The sequence below is a fragment of the Neofelis nebulosa genome, chromosome 4 (assembly GCF_028018385.1).
Source record: "Neofelis nebulosa isolate mNeoNeb1 chromosome 4, mNeoNeb1.pri, whole genome shotgun sequence".
In the NCBI taxonomy this organism is placed as follows: Eukaryota; Metazoa; Chordata; class Mammalia; order Carnivora; family Felidae; genus Neofelis; species Neofelis nebulosa.
The window spans coordinates 54539706-54555511 of NC_080785.1; the positions used below are offsets into that span (position 1 = coordinate 54539706).

General features: G+C 37.5%; 1 protein-coding gene across 1 annotated transcript in view; it reads left to right on the forward strand.

Annotated features, from left to right (window-relative positions):
• HYCC1 (hyccin PI4KA lipid kinase complex subunit 1) overlaps positions 1-15178 on the forward strand; it is a 134932-nt gene extending 119754 nt beyond the window's left edge. The window contains exon 12 of the transcript XR_009260407.1: positions 15071-15178. The gene's annotated coding sequence lies outside the window, so the exon portion shown is untranslated. The remainder of the gene's footprint in view (positions 1-15070) is intronic.
• Positions 15179-15806: the final 628 nt, after the last annotated feature.

The following is a 15806-nucleotide window of genomic DNA, read 5'->3' on the forward strand; positions in this document are numbered from 1 at the left end:
GAAAACAAAAAGAAATAAAAGCACCTAAAGTGGTAAGGAAGAAGTACAACTTTCACTATTTGCAGATGACATGATTCTATATATAGAAAACCCTAAAGACTCCACCAAAAAACTACTACAAGTGATAAATGAATTCAGTAAGGTCGCAGGATACAGAATCAACGTACAGAACTCTGTTGCATTTCTATACATTAATAATGAAGCAGCAGAAAGAGAAATGAAGAAAACAATCCCATTTACAATTGCACCAAAAATAATAAAATACCTAGGAATAAACTTAACCAAGGAGGTAAAAGACCTGCACTCTGAAAACAATAAAACACTCATGAAAGAAATTGAAGACAACACAAAGAAATGGAAAGATACCCCACGCTCTTAGATCGGGAGGACAAATATTGTTAAAATGTCCATGCTGCCCAAGCAATCTACAGATGTAATACAATCCCTAACAAAATACCAATAGCATTTTTTCACAAAACTAGAACAAATAATCCTAAAATTTGTGTGGAACTACAAAAGACCCTGAATAGCCAGAGTGACCTTGAAAAAGAAAAATAAAGTTGGAAGTACACAATGCCAGATTTCAAGTTATACCGCAAAGTGATAGTAATCAAAACAGTATAGTACTGACATCAAATAGACATATAGATCAATGGAACTGAATAGAAATCCCAGAAATAAACCCATAATTATATGGTCAATTAATCTCGGACAAAGAAGGCAAGAATATGTGTATGCCAGATTATATCTCTGTACTTATCCTACTTGGAGTTTATTGAGTTTTGGATATGTAGATTAATATTTTTTCAACATATTTAGTACACTTTAGCCATTATTTCTTCGATTTTTTTCTCCTTTTACTTATTTCTCTCCTTAGTACTCTCATTACTTGAAAGTGTACTTAAAGGTGTCTCATACTTATTCTGAGACTCTTTTTTTCATGCTATTTTTCTCTCTGTTCCTCTGTACAATCTCTATCAATCTATCTTCAAGTGTACTGTTTCTTTGTTTTGCCGATTCAAATCTATCACTGAGTTTCTCTAATGGCTCTTTTTTAAAAACATTATTAATTTTGAGAGAAAGAGAGAGTACCCGTGCATGTGTGAGCTGGGGAGGGGCAGAGAGAAAGGGAGGGAGAGAATCCCAAGCAGGCTCCGCACTGTCAGTGCAGAGCCTGACTCAGGGCTCAGTCTCATGAACCATGAAATCATGGCCTGAGCCAAAGTCCATATGCTTAACTGACTGAGCCACCCAGGTGACCCTCTAATGACTCTTCATTTCAGTTATTCCACTTTTTAATTCTAAAATTTCTGTTTTTTTTTTCATAATTTCTATCTCTTTATTGATATTCTGTATTTGATGGGATATTGTCATCATAAATTCCTTTACTTCTTTATACATCATTTCCTTGAGTCCTTGGAATATATTTATAAGAGGTACTTTGAAGTCTTTGTCTGTTAATCTGACATCTCATCCCTCTTGGTCAGTTTCTTTTGTTCCCGTGTGTAGTCTGTACTTTCCTCTTTCTTTGCATGCGTGTCTCAATGTGTTTTTTGAAAACTGGACATTTTGGGTAATATTTTGTGGCTATGGATTCTGATTTCCCTCCCCTCCCTCTGGGGCCTATTTTTGTTCTTATTTATTTTTGGTGGTGGTGGTAGAGATTGGTGTGTGTATGAGAATTAGCTAGCTTGTTTTAGTAAGGTCTGTTTTCTCTCACTGTGTGTTATCAGTCTTTGGAGGGCACTTCCTTGGACATGCACACAGTCCCTCTGGAAGTCAGTGGGGCTGAAGCCTCGGCTCTTAATCACATTCTGAGACTATCCAGTGTGGTCCAAGGCACCCAGGTAGACAAAGACGCTTATTATGCAGGGCATTTCAAGGGATTAGAGATCACCTTCCAGGAGCTCAGGGCAAAGGCCAGACCTTTTTCTGGTCAAGGTTAATTCTTTACTACACAAAGTGTGAAGATTTCCATGCTGGTGGGAGTGCGTTGTGTATTCACGAGTGTAAAGGTGGCTAGTGGCAGGTTAGAGAATTACTGATGAGGTGACAAATGAAGAAGGGATAAATGCCATTAACACATGACATAGATGAAAGACATGCATGGAATTAATCAGCTTTTTTTTTTTTTTTTTTATCATTACTTCCCTCACTATAGTGTCAGGAAGACCACAATAGAGATATAATAAAACCAAAATCACAAGCAAAAGAAGAGCCAAATTGTATCTCTGTGCTAGAGGATTGGGGTATGTGTTTTACAACAGTGCCATGACAGAATATCTAAACAAGGAAAGCTGCTTAAATTGAGCATAAAGGGAATTTAGAGCAAAAAGTTACAGCAATGGGGCACCTATGTGGCTCGATCTAAGTGTCTGACTTCAGCTCAGGTCATGATCTCGTGGTTGGTGAGTTTGAGCCCCACATTGGGATCTCTGCTGTCAGACAGAGCCCACTTCGAATCCTCTATTCCCCTCTATCTGCCCCTCCCTGCTGGTTCTCTCTCTTTCTCTCTCTCACTCTGTCTCAAAATAAAAAAATAAACTTAAAGGGGTGCCTGGGTGGCTCAGTCGGTTAAGTGTCTCACTTTGGCTCAGGTCATGATCTCGTGGTTCATGGGTTCGAGCCCTGTGTCAGGCTCAGTACTGACAGCTCAGAGCCTGGTGCCTGCCCTGGATTCTGTGTTCCCCTCTCTCCCTGCCTCTCCCCTGCTCACGTTCTCTCTTTCTCTCTCTCTCAGAAATAAACATCAAAGAGCTACAGCAATGGGCATCAAAGCTTTTGTTATGTGATAAAATGAAAAGCACCAAATCCTCCAAAAAAAATGTGTCAAATGGATCTTTGTGCTACTCCATTGTACAGAAATACGTCTTACTCATTTCCTCATTTTTCATCTTAAGCTATTATTTAATTTATTTATTTAATTTTTTAAAGTTTATTTATTTATTTTGAGAGCGAGAGTACAAGCAGGGGAGGAACAGAGAGAGAGGGAAAGAGAAAATCCCAAGCAGGACCCGCACTGTCAGCACAGAGCTTGATGTGGGGCTTGAACTCATGAAATGTGAGATCATGACCTGAGCTGAGATCAAGAGTCGGACACTTAACTGACTGAGCCACCCAGGTGCCCCTTATTTTTTCACTTGAGACTGAGTGTAAGCAGGGGAGAGGGGCAGAGGGAGAGAGAAAGAGAGAGAGTGAAAGAGAATCTTAAGCAATCTCCATGCTCACCATGGAGATTATGTAGGACTTGATCCCACAACCCTGGGATCATGACCTGAGCTGAAATCAAGAGTTGGAAGCTCAACCAACTGTGCCACCTGGGCACCCCTCATCTTAAGCTATTTCTAAGTTATAAATTGTTAAAAACAAAATTTTAGACTCAGAAAATTTGGGAGCAAGAAAGGTCTTAAAGCTCCTTTAAGTCCAATTTTTATTTTAAAGCTGGCCCTCGAAATGCCTGTGTAAGAATCTTCTGGGCAGATTTCCCAGCTTCATCCACAGAGATTCTGGTTCAGCAGGTGAGAGGGGTTGGGGATGGAACACAGCAATCTCCATTTTCATAAGCATGCCACTCTCATTCTACCTATGTCTCCTTCAAAATATTTTATGCACACAATTACTTCCTCATGATGATTTGTTTAGACAAGCCTCAGGAAAGTATTTGTTTCAATGGAGTATCTGACACCTAGAAAGCCCTCAGAAAGTGTTTTCAGTTAACTCTCCTAACAGATCTAGATTCAAGGATTTAGACAGAAGGGTGGAGGGTTTCTGTATTGAGGTCACCTGGAGAGACTAAGGTAATGAACTAGCCTCAGTCTCTGCCTAGATGTCACCAGGTGGTGATACTCTTGTTACGTTTTACCTTTATTTCATCATAGTAAGAGTTTATTTCTTACAAACCCAGGCATGTCTTACCTACTAAAGCGAGTAAGGAGATGAGGGAATTTTCCTCACTTCTCTTAGACACCCTTGTTCTTTAGTGGGAGCTTGGACCAGCCTTGGCCAGGTAATTGACTTGCAGACTAAACGTTGAGAAATATCGCTTTAGACCAACACATCATGTATAGTGAACACTGAGAGTTAAATGACTTGTCCAGGGTTATACCAATACTTTGTGAATACACTAGTTCAAATAATTACCTGCATAGTCCCCTAAATGGAATTACCAGCTTAAGGATATTAGCTCTTTTATGGTTTATTGCTAGGGTAGATTTTATGAAAACTAAAAAAATTGCATTGCTGCAAATTATCCATTATATCTGTGTGTTAGCAACTATGCATTCCTCCTCTGCCTTCCAACCCCCCTTTTACCAACAAGTGCTTCCAATCTTAAGCTTTAATTTACTTTTAATATTTAATAGATATGTAATTGTGCCCTCAAATGTCCATTTCCTTATTAAAGAAACCCAGCAAGACTGCATTTTTCATTTTGGTAAGCTGATGTCTGCAAGTCTGCATGTGTAAATGGTTTGTCCGTGTTGACTGTAAATCAGGTAGAGTAACGTACTGATCTTATACATTTGAGATTTTTGCTCAATAATATGGATAGTAAACCTTTATCAATATTGTATTACACGTTTCTCTCTTTGACTGACTTTCTTTTAATATTCTATATTTTTACAAAAGTTATATATTTTAGGTATATCTGAAAATGGACTCCCATTTTGTCATGTTCTTCCATAGCGTAAATAAGTACATCAGTCCATTTTCCCTTCTAGATTTAAAAATAATGTTCAATGTTTAATGCTAGACTACTTGGAATTATTTTCAGAGTTAGTACATCAAATTTTGATGTATTAAAAAATTTCTTATCCCTCTTCTTGAATTATTTCTGCCCTACACTTCCTCTTTGTTTTCAGTGGTATGAGAATTTTCTCTTCTTTACTAAGGAGACTGTGGAGATGGAAACATTAACTGATCTGAGTCAGTGAGTACCAATGTCTTTCTGGAAAAAAAGGATGCCAGCCTTAAGATTATGATGATAATATTGCTATTACCACTACTACTATGATTATTAATCATCATCATCATCAAATAATGGCACCATATGATAGTCTTGTTCACTATTCTTTCTAGATAAATTTCACTATTAATTTGTCAAGAGAATGGGCTGGACACTGTAACTGGTATTTAATTTAATCTAACTTAAACTTAATCTAACATGTTAATATTCTACTTAGACTTCTTAGATAGGAAAAAGTCATACGTCTTCATAAATTTATCTGCCCTCCCTCTATTAGGGTTTTGCGTTTTCTTGTAAGTAAGTCCCTTCTATTAGATGGTGAAATAATCAGGTTAAAGAAGACTTTCATAACTTATGTATTTCATTTTTATCAAATAACATGTAGAAATTAAACATATTTGGTATCCTATGTGAAAAGCCAGAATAAATAACGCTGTGTAAAAAATATATCTGCCTTTTGGAAAAGGTTAGAAAGAATCATACAAAGTAAAGACTTAGGAGATTACAGTAATTTTTCCTTTTTGGCAAATTTTCTTTAACGATATTATTAAATTCTGATGAGAAGAAGTTGATTGATTGAGAAATGTTGATTCCTAGAATCAACGATTATTATTTATGTTCACTTTATGTATATTGCCCATTTAAATTATATTTCTCCTATTTTAACTCTCTTTTGTATTTGCTGTCTGTTTTCTCTCATTAATTTGTTCTTCAACAAATATTTAATAATGCAGAAGTTAGTTTCACTGATTAGATTTTCTTTTCTTTTTTCATTATTTGAGTTAATAGGGTTTTTATTAAAATTTTTGGCAGAATCAGCTATTGGTGTTATTAATTTTATCTCTCCTCAAAATATGTTTATTCTTAGTTTTATTATTTCCCTTTTCCTACTTTCTCTTGGCTTGCTATTTAGTTTAGTATTGTTTTGTTTTGTTTTCAAACTAAAGTAGAAACCCAGTTGATGTTTCTTTTTGTTTCTTAGTTCTGGAAACCTCTAGAGCAATACAATTTTCCATAATGTTCTGCTTTTGCAATAGTCCGTAAATTTTAACATAATGCATTTGTATATCCTGTTATTCTGTAATTTAGCTAAACGTTAGGAAAGCATATAGAAATATACTTCTATTTGGACACTTTTTAAGAAGATTTTATTTTTAAGTAATCTCCATACCCAGTATGGGGCTTGAACTCACAACCCCAAAATCAAGAGTCACATGCTCCACCAACTGAGCCAGCCAGGCACCCCTTCTATTTGAACAATTTTAAGTTCTACTGTTGTTGTGTATCATTTTGTTGTGATTTGAGTATGTGGTTTGCAGATTTCTGCCTTTGTGCATTTCCTAGTTATATCATTGTTTCCCAAATATGGTTACTTTTTGTGGAAAAGCCTACAATAGCTTGGAAAAAATATGTTTTCTTGCCTTATCATTAAGGTTTTTTAAAGTGAATTGGACTATTACTACCTAATGTATTATTTTATTCAACTTTCTGTTTTTAAGAAAACATTTGTCTATGTGCTTTGTCTTGTCATATTTTTTCTCATAATGGAGTATTGAGTCTTTTAAGTATATTTTTATTCCTATTTCTTTTTGCACTTCAGGCACTTTCTAGTTTATGTATTTTTTTACTATATTGTTTGAGATATATAATATCAGTATTGTTAGGTTTTCTCTTTTTATTTTATTTTTTCCAGTTTTTATTTAAATTCTAGTTAGTTAACATATAGTGTAATATTAGTTTCAGGTGTGGAATTTAGTGACTCATCACTTCCATACAATACCCAGTGCTCATCACAAGTGCCCTCCTTAATCCCTATCACCTATTTAACTCACCCCCCTCCACCTCCCCTCCAGTAACCATCAGTTTGTTCTCTATAATTAAGAGTCTGTTTCTTGGTTTGCCTCTCTTTTCTGCCTCCCTCCCTCAACTCTTTTTAATATACCTTATATAATTATATAAGGAGCTTGTTTACTTCATAATTCTTTTGGTAAGAAATCTACCCTATTCACTATCATGATAGTAATCCCTACTTTTCTTGTATCAAAAAAATTCAATTTTCTTCATCTTCAATTTAGATCATCCTAGTTTTTACTTCCTGTATGTATTTTGGTTTTTAAGATGCCCTTTGAAAGCATCAGATCTATTGGATTTCTTTTGAATCTAGATATTTATCTTTTTTTCATGGAAGTATGACACACATGAAGTTGATACACAAGGTCACATTAGTTACAGGTGTTTAACATAGTGAACCAACAAGTCTATACATTATGCTATGTTCATCACAAGTGTAGCTACCATCTGTTGCCATACAATGCTATTACAATACTGTTGACTATATTCCCTACATTGTACCATTTATCCCTCTGACTTATTTCATTACTGGAAGCCTGTATCTCACACTCCCCTTCACCCATTTTGCCCATCCTTCCTCCTCCTCCCCTCTGGCAACCATCAGTTTGTTTTCTGTATTTACAGGTCTGTTTCTGCTGTTTTTGTTTTTTTTAGCTTCTGCATATAATGAAATCATATGGTATTTACCTTTCTCTGTCTGGTTTATTTCACTTAGCATAATAGTCTCTAGGTCCATCCATGTTCCAAATGGCCAGATCTTAGCCTTTTTATGGCTGAGTAATATTCCACTGTATATATACATTACATCTTCTTTATCCATTTATCTATTGATCGACCCATAGGTTGTTTCATCTTGGCTATTGTAAATAATGCTGCAATAAACATAGGGGTGTGAAATATTTATCTGTTTTAAAAGGAAGCTTAGCCAGGTGCGCCTGGGTGGCTCAGTTGGTTAAGTGTTCAACTTTTGATTTCGGCTCAGATCATGATCTCACGGTTCATGAGTTTGAAACCCACATCGGGTTCTGTGCTCACAGTGCAAAACCTGCTTGGGATTCTCTCTCTCCCTCTCTCTCTGCCCTTCCCTAGTTTGCTTTCTTTCTCTCTCAAAATAAATAAATAAACTTAAAATTTGTTTTAAAAAGGAACCTTAGCCAAATCACATTTTATTTTTTATTATTTATTTATTTATTTATTTTTACGTTTTTTATTTTTGAGACAGAGAGAGACAGAGCATGAATGGGGGAAGGGCAGACAGAGAGGGAGACACAGAACCGGAAGCAGGCTCCAGACTCTGAGCCATCAGCCCAGAGCCCGACGCGGGGCTGGAACTCACGGTCTGTGAGATCGTGACCTGAGCTGAAGTCAGACGCTTAACCGACTGAGCCACCCAGGTGCCCCAAATCACATTTTATTTTAATCAATTCCTTTGCATTCACATTATTTAATTTCTACAAAAGCTTAAATATTGCTGCTACACTTTTTTTTTTTTCCTCAAAGGAAAACTAGATGAGTTTTCTTGTGCCTTTTTAAAATGTATTCCTTCTGGGGTGTCTGGCTGGCTCAGTCAGTAGAGCATGTGACTCTTAATCTTGGGGTTGTAAATTCAAACTCCATGTTGGATGTAGAGATTACTTAAAAATTAAAAAAAAAAATCTTAAAAAAATATATCCCTTCGTCCAATTGCATCAAGAATCAATCACTGATCTACTTTCTGTCACTAAAGATAAGTTTCTATTTTCTAGAATTATATAAATGGAATCATAAAATATATACTTTTTCTGGCATCTTTCATTCAGCATAATTGTTTTGGGATTCATCTATTTTATGGTGGGAATCATAGTTTATCCTTTTTGTAGGTAAGATAGCTAAATTGTATTCCAGTGTATGGATATATCACAATTTGTTTATCCATTCAGCTGTCAGTGGACATTTGGGTTGTTTCTAGTTTTTGAATATTACACATAAAGCTGATATGGATATTTGTATACAAGCTATTATGTGGATATATGTTTTCATTTCTCTTGGGTATATGCCTAGGAATGTGTCTTAGTCTGTTGGGGCTGCTATAAGAAAATACCACTGATTGAGATAAACAATAGAAATTTTTTTCTCATAGTCCTGGTGGCTGGACATCTGAGATCAGGATGCCAGCATGTTAGGCGAGGGACTTCTTCAGGGTTGCAGACTTCTCATTGTGTCTTCCCATGGTGGAAGGGGATGGGGAATTCTGTGGCATTTCTTTTATAAGAACACAGATACTATTCCTGAGGGCTTCACCTTTATGACATAACCACCTTCCAAAGGTCCCACCTCCTAATACCATCACATCAGGCATTAAGATTTCAACATATGAATTGGGAGTGGGGGGGCGATACACAAACATTTAGGCCATAGCTGAGTGCTGTTGCTGGGTTGTATGGTAACTTTATGGTTAACCTTTTGAGAAATCAACAAGCTCTTCTGCAATGAATGCACCATTTACACACCCTCCAGTAGTTAGAAGAGTTGCACTTACTTCACCTTCTTAACAACACTTGTTATTGTCTGTTTTCGTAAAATTCTAGCCATGCTAGTATATATGAAGTGGTATCTTACTATGGTTTTGATTTGCATTTCCCTAATGACTAATGATATTGAGGATCTTTTTATGTACTTAATGGCCATTGATATATCTTCTTTGGTTGTTTAAGTACAATTTATTACTTTTTCCCTTTATGATCCATGTTTTAGTATTCCTATCTAAGAAACACTGTTTATCCTTAGGTAAAAAAGATTTACTCCTTTGTTTCCTTCCAGAAGTTTTATAGATTTAGGTTTCACATTTAAGTTTGACTTAATTTTGTGTGTGATTTGAAGAAAGGGTCCATGTTTATTTCTCCCCATATAGATACACAACTATTCCAGCACCATTTGTTGAAAAGATTTTTCTTTCCTTGCCTTTTTTTTTTTTTTTTAATTTGAATGAGAGAGAGAGTGCAAGTGGGGAAGAGGAGCAGAGGAAGAGAGAGACAGAGAATCTTAAGCGGGCTCAGGCTGAGTGTGGAGCTGGATGTGGGTCTTGATCCCATGACCCTGTGATCGTGACCTGAGCCGAAATCAAGACTCGGACGCTCACCCAAAGGAGCCACCCAGGAATCCCAAGATTTTCCTTTTCCCATTTACTTACTTTGGCACTCAAAAAAACAGCAGACCATATATGTATTATTCTCTTTATGGACTGTATTCTGTTGCATTGGTCTATATGACTACATCTTTGCCAATAACAAACTGTCTTGATTACTGTAGCTCAGAGCTTCTCAACCTCAGCTCTATTGAATTTTGGCTCCAATAATTCTTTGTGGGAGAGGTAAGAGCTATCCTGTACATTGTAGGGTGTTTAACAGCATTTCTGGCCTTTATCCAATGCTCTGCACCCACTGTAGACAGCATATAGATGGATCATGTTTTTTAATTCACTCTGCCAATCTTTGTCGTCTTCTTCTTCTTCTTCTTCTTTTAATGTTTATTTATCTTAGAGAGAGAGAGAGGGAGGGAGGGAAGGAGGGAGGGAGGGAGAGAAAGACAGAGCATGAGCAGGGGAAGGGCAGAGAGCAAGGGAGACACAGAATCCAAAGCATGCTCCAGGCTCTGAGCTGTCAGCACAGAGCCCAACGTGGAGCTTGAACCCACAAAACATGAGATCATGACCTGATGCAAAGTTGGACACTTAACTGACTGAGCCACCCAGTTGCCCCCCAATCTTTGTCTTCTAATTGGTATGTGTTACACCATTTACATTTACTGTAATTATTGATATGTTGTGGCTTAAGTCTGCCATTCTATTTGTTTTCTATCGTTTCTTCTGTTTTTATTTATATTTATTTTTTTTACTTAGCCTGGGTTGCTTAAACATTATTTTAGAATTCATTCACATTTTAAAAAAATTCTATTTTCTTTTTTTTTTTAATGTTTTTATTTATTTTTGAGATAGAGAGAGACAGAGCATTACCAGGGGAGGGGCAGAGAGAGAGGGAGACACAGAATCCGAAGCAGGCTCCAGGCTCTGAGCTGTCAGCACAGAGCCCGATGCGGGGCTTGAACTCACGAACTGTGAGATCATGACCTGAGCCGAAGTCGGATGCTTAACCAACTGAGCCACCCAAGTGCCCCTAAAAATTCTATTTTCTTTTAAACCTCTTTATAGCTTTTTGTTTAAAGTGTGCCTTTTGTAGGGAGCATATAGTTGAGTCTTGCTTTTTTATTCACTCTGCCAATCTTTACCTTTTATATGATGTGTTTAGATCATAAACCTGATGTAATTATTGACATGGTTAGAGTTAGATCTATCATTTTGTCATCTCATTTGTAGCCTGTTTTTTTGTTCTTCTGTTCTCAGATTTTTGCTTTTTAAAATTTTTTCTTAGTATTCCATTTTAATTTATCTGCTTGCATTTAGGCTGTACTCCTTTATGTTATTCTTATTTTTAGTCGTTGCTCTTGGAATTAAAATATACATCCCTAATCAGACTTTGTTTTAATACAGTGGATCAAAAGCTATCCTGGAAACCCACCTCAGATGTCTATTTATATCTCATTGACTAAAACTGGTTTTCATCTCTGCCCATTTATAAGCAATCATTGTCCACGGGTAGTGACTAGATTAGACAAATTAAAATTCATATTCTGAAGGGCAATCCATCTACACTGAAATTGAGGGGTCTCTACCTGCTACCTGAATAAACTGGTGTTTTCTAGCAGGAACGAAGGGGAGTGAATATAGGATAAACAAGAGTCAGCACCTGCCACAGTGATTAATCTTATATAATATACCTGATTTGCCAAATGTTTAATCTCAGTACATTTTAACACAATTCTTTTTTTGTTAATTTTTGTTATTAATAATTGTTTTACTAAGGAAAGCTATCCTCTTCAAAGTACTATACAAACTCTAGCTTTTAGTATTTGTTGGCACTATACTTCCTGTTCCCAGTGTTGTTTGTTTGGGTTAGGAGTGACATTTAGAACAAAGTGTGCCCAGGGGCGCCTGGGTGGCTCAGTCGGTTGAGCGTCTGACTTCGGCTCAGATCATGATCTCACAACTCCTGAGTTCGAGCCCCAGCCCACGTTGGGCTCTGTGCTGACATCTTGGAGCCTGGAGCCTGCTTCGGATTCTGTGTCTTCCTCTCTCTCTGCTCCTTCCCCGCTCTCATTCTGTCTGTATCTCTCTCAAAAATAAATAAACATTAAAAAAAATTTTTTTTTGGAACAAAGTGTGCACAAAACTGGCCTATGGCAGACAATAATTATAATCTATTAATGAGTGAGTGAACAATGAATGGATACATATAAACAGCTATTTTCTGACTATAAAAATAAATTTTGATAAAAGATCAAATTTATCCTAGTGGATCAGAATTTCTTCCAATGAGATTATTTTGTTATGTAAGAGACAGTCATAGTTAAAACAAAAACAAAGCAGGAAAAAAGCTTAATTTGTGCCAGTGGGTGGTTTCCTTTCCCATTTTTAAAAGAAGGTAGGTGTTATAAACAGTGTTACTTGTAAGTAACAGTAAATAAGCTTAAATAAGTAAATAAGCTTAAATGGGGGGACAGAAGCATTGGCATTTGTAAAGTTTAATTAAAAATAAAATGTTTCGCTTGTGAAAACCAGGCCTGTGATTTTGAAAACACATTTCCTACTTTCTTCTCTAATGGAAGCTTACAGCTCTTCATCAATGATGATTGAATTATAAATTATCTAGGGCAGAGACTGTATTTTCTATCTCATTAACAACTTATGCGTGCAGAGAGACAGGTTGTTGAGCCTCATGATGGTTTACAATTTAATAAATGCTTACACAGGCGTAATCTTATTGAATTTCCTTAACGTTCCAAGGAATTCTCCAACTTTATGGATAAGGAAGCTGAGGTCCAACAATGAATGAAAAATTTCAATTCACATGACTTGAATTGTTCAGGTTGAAACCGGAATTGGCTCTTCAACGCAATACTCTGTCCTCTACCCCAGCATCCTCAGGCCCCTCTCCCCTGCCTTTGCACAATCTTCCTGGAGCTGGGCTGCATACAGTTTGCATGGATACTCTCCTGCCACCTTGGTGTTTCCTAGAGGGACTGCATGGGCCATTTGGGTAGGAAATCATTTATTGTGTAGGGTTCTGTTACTTAGCTTTGTTGGACCTCACCCACTAAGTGCCAGCACTGTCCCCCTGTCATTATGACATCCAGATATGGCCTCCACGTTGCCAGATGCCCCCTGGGAAGCAACACTGTTCCAGAGCTCTCCCCCAGGCTGCTTCTCTGTCATCATAAATGGCAGGACTGACAACCACAATGAATAAAAACAGCCTTGATAAAGCATTTTGAACATCTTTGACCCAACACATATACCCTCTTGTTTGCAAGACTGCTCTAGGACACAGGAGGACATGATTAGAAGGGATAAAGGAGTATTTGAAATCCTTTAAGCAAAAGGAGTGCCAAAGTTTAGAAATGAAGCTACCAACTGGGTTAGAAGAATCACCCCCAAAATAATCATGATAACAACAATAATGCTAACATCGAGTTATTGCTATGTAATAGGTGCTGTGGTAAGCCACTTACATATATTATCTGATTTCAGTCTCCCAACGGCACCATGTGGTTGTTGCTACAATTGTCCTCATGTTATAGAAGAGTGAGCTACCATCATCCCTTGCTGTAGCCATTACTATAACTTCCTTTCTGGTCTTTCTACTTCCATGGTTACTCCCATGTAGTCCATTGTCCACAAAATCAATCTGAGCCATTTTTATAACATGAAATCATAGTACTCCTTTGTTAAGACTCTCCAATTACTTCCTGTCACTGGATAAAATCTAAAGTTCCACCATGGCCCATGGGGCACACATACGCTGCCCCATGCCCCTCCCTGTCTTCATCCTCTGATTCACATGGACCTCTCTGCAGCCACAACAGCTCCTTGCCCTACTTCAAAGCTTGTTCCTGTCTGATGTTCTTTCCCCAAGATAGGACACAGTCCTTTCATGTATTTAGCCTTTGACCCAACCTGACACCCGAGAGAGCCCTTTCCTGAAGGCTTCCTCTAAAATTGACTCCCATCTTCACTCTCTTCCCATCATCCTGTTTTACTTTTCTTCGCAGCTTTTGGTGTCACTTGACGTTAGAAAGACTGCTTCTTTATCCATCTGCTCATTGTTCCTCCTTTCATAAGAATGGGAATTTGGTAGGTGGGGGCTTTGTCTTGCTCACCCTTTAGAAAATTGCTTGGCATATAGTAACTCAATATTTGTTGAATACATGTGGCTTAGAGAAGTCAAGTTTATTGCCGCATATTCGGAGCCAATAAGGGGTAGATTTGCACTGTGAACTCCCAAGAATGTCAGAGAAGACTCTTCTTCGGGAAGAAAAAAAACTACAGATGGCAGAGAAGCTTAGGATGGGAGATAGGAACAGAACAAGGCCTTTCTTCTCCTCTCTCCAAGGGATGTTCAGAGGAACTCCTTATTGATTGATTGATTGATTGATTGATTGAGTCCATTCAACAAGAGAGACTTGTACAAAAGGCAAAACTAAAGTGAAGACGCTTTCACAGACTTCAAGTCAGGAGTCTGCAGATAAACTAGAACTAAAGCCCATTTCTCTTTCTGGGCTGTGCACTTTGTTAGATAGCTGTATGCTTCAGCCTTGGTCCTTAATTGTTATATTAAAGGAGTTATTGCAACTGGGAGCTGTGTGCCCTTAAAATAGCTCTGTAGGGGTCATTTTGAACAAATTAATTCAGGCTTAGTTAAAAAATAACAAAACCAGAATTGCAGTCTGCCCATTTATCTTTGCTTTGTTCTATTGCTTTAGAGTTATATTCAATTTATGAATTTTCCCCTTTCAGTTCTTGGCATTGTATCTTTTTGTCCCTTTCTCCTTCCATACCATAATCCCTAGGGAGCCTAGCTAGCTCTATATTGAATACTTAATTTTTTTTTAATTATATAAAATATTAAAACGGTTTATCTTGGGATGCCTGGGTGGGCTTAGTCAGTTAAGTGTCTGACTCTTGGTTTCAGCTCAGGTCGTGATCTCACAGTTTGTGGGTTTGAAACCTGTGTCGGGCTCTGCACTGGCTCAGGAGTCTCTCTCTCTCCCTCTTTCTCTGCCCCTCTCCTGCTTGAGCTCTCTCTCCCTCCCTCTCTCTCAAAATAAATACAGAAAATTAAAATAAATAAATAAATAAATAGAATGGTTTATTTTTTTCACCAGGGGGAAGCAAGGGAAGCCGACAGAATAGAGTCTCAAGTGATGTGGACCCAGTTTCTTGCTGGAATTTGCAAAGCCGATTTAAGCATGATCTTAGTTGTCAGAAGATTGCCTTTAAAATATAAAAATTAAAGAAGACAGCCTCTGCAAATGCAAATTTTGAAGAACTTGGAATCTTTTTCATTTCAAATATACTATTAACCACAGAGCTCCTCTAGCTGGATATCACAGAGTGCACAACCTAAAGGAAATCAAAACAATAAAAACAGCCTCTCTACCTTGCTGGTGTTTGGTGATATCTTTGCCCTACACCGTCTCCCGCATGTTACTGTTTAGAAGAATAGCAGTGTGCACGAGAGATCTAAATCACAATGACTAGCAAAGAAGCAAGGACTGGATTTTAGCCAATGCAATGTGAGGACTTGCAATATGGAAATGATGCTTCCAAAACTTTTCAGGGTTGTTTGCCTCACTGTTAGGGGCAAAAAAAAGTTTATGTGAGGGAAAAAAAGTGGTAACAATGCCTGAATGTCACATAGGGTTTAAGACAAAAATGCAAAGCAGTTCACAGGGAGGGTTAAAGGCATAAGGAAAGCCTTTGACTTGAGGTGGCCCACACACCTGTGGGATTCAGGGGTCTGGGCTTCCAGAAGGATGACGTGGTGGGCTTCAGCACTTGTTGGACTATTGGCAGAGCTTTTACGTTTCTGCAATTTCCCTCCAGCACCTCTGAAGATGT